This window comes from Neomonachus schauinslandi, chromosome 11 (genome assembly GCF_002201575.2).
Source record: "Neomonachus schauinslandi chromosome 11, ASM220157v2, whole genome shotgun sequence".
Lineage (NCBI taxonomy): Eukaryota > Metazoa > Chordata > Mammalia > Carnivora > Phocidae > Neomonachus > Neomonachus schauinslandi.
The window spans coordinates 40,265,357-40,266,935 of NC_058413.1; positions in this window are offsets into that span (position 1 = coordinate 40,265,357).

Consider the following 1,579-nt stretch of genomic DNA (forward strand, 5'->3'; position numbering starts at 1 on the left):
CCTGAGCCGAAGGCAGACGCTTAACGACTGAGCCACCCAGGCGCCCCGCTGAGATGACTCTTAATGGGAACAAGACAAAAAAAACACGAGATTCCAAGTTTTGTGGTTTAAGCTAATGGTTAGTGTTTAACTGAAATCAAGGGGTTTGGAGCAGGTGGCTAGGGATGGGGCTTAAGAATTGGAGCCTTGTTCATTTTGAGATATCTGTTCCATATTTGCACTAAAGATGTAAATTTGGCTAATGGTAAGAATGCATCTTTGCTAGGAGAAAATAGATTACCTAATTTGAATGGAATTCCTAATGCTTTAGAAGAAAATTACTCATCAGTGATAGGTTGAAAGAGCGGAGGTGGATGTTTTAGTACTAAGTCTCACCAGTTACTTTAAACATTGACAGACGTTTCCTGATTTGACTTCCCTCCTTCCCAGAGCCACGCTGCTTTTTGAACAAGCCCCTTCATTTGCCCACTCTTTCAACTCATTCTCCGTACCAGCACTGAGTCAGTCTTTAAAGTTTCAGGGGCAGTCCTCTTTTGCCAGGAAGTTCAATACTTGTTTTTCTTTCTCATCCTCCACACTTCTTTCATCTCTACACCCAGCTCCTGTCTTTGCAATCTTCTTTTCCAAACTCTTCCCTGTTAGCCAGTCTCTCTCACTGGGGAACGGAGCTCTATGAGGATCCGCCCAACACGCCTCCGTGCCCAGCCAAGCGCCGCACAGCCCGTTGTAGGGGAAAGGTTTAAGTTTACCAGGTGGAGGGGTAGGTAGTGGGTAGGAGGTCCGCCCCGGCCTAGTTCAAATCCCTGGGTTCTTCTCTGTGGTCAGTAATCTCTCCCCAAGAGATTAAATTAGGATTAGAAATAAGAAATGGGGGGTGCCTGGGTGGCTCAGTCGGTTAAGCGTCTGCTCAGGTCATGATCCCAGGATCCTGGGATGGAGCCGCTGACCGTGCTCCGCGGTGTGTCTGCTCGTCCCTTCCCCCGGCTCCCGCACGCGTGCTCTTTCTCTCTCTCAAATAAATAAAATCTTAAAAAAAAAAGAAATCGTAGCGGTGGCTGGGCGGTAACTACCATGACTTCCAGTATAGCACTTATCAGCATGGTATTTTACCAGTGCATTTATTACGGGCAGGGACAGACTTTGAGGTAGCTAGTCCCAAAACAAGACCTGGCGCTGGTGAATGAATGAACAATTGTGTGTGGCTGAACTTCAGGCACCCAAATTCGCTGAGCGGCGGTGTCGCACATTAACGGCCTTTCTAGGGCAGGGACCAAATCGACCAACCCCTGCTGCCGTAGCTGCTCCACGCTCTCTCCCAGGCCGGGATTCGAGCCGGCACGATTTTAGCGCAGGCAGCTCCTCCAGGAAGTCCGCGGGCCGCCGTCTTAAGTTCCCGCTCCGGCCTCGAGCCTCCTCAAAAACTGACGCATGCTGGGATGTGTAGTCCTGTCGATTGAGGAATCCTGCAGTACAAACCTGAAGTGCACTTCGGGATATGCAGCCAGCCGGCGCCGGGGGCCACGCAGCGTAGCTCCGCCTCCTGCACGCGAGAAGCGCGGACGTGTGTGAGGTCACTTCC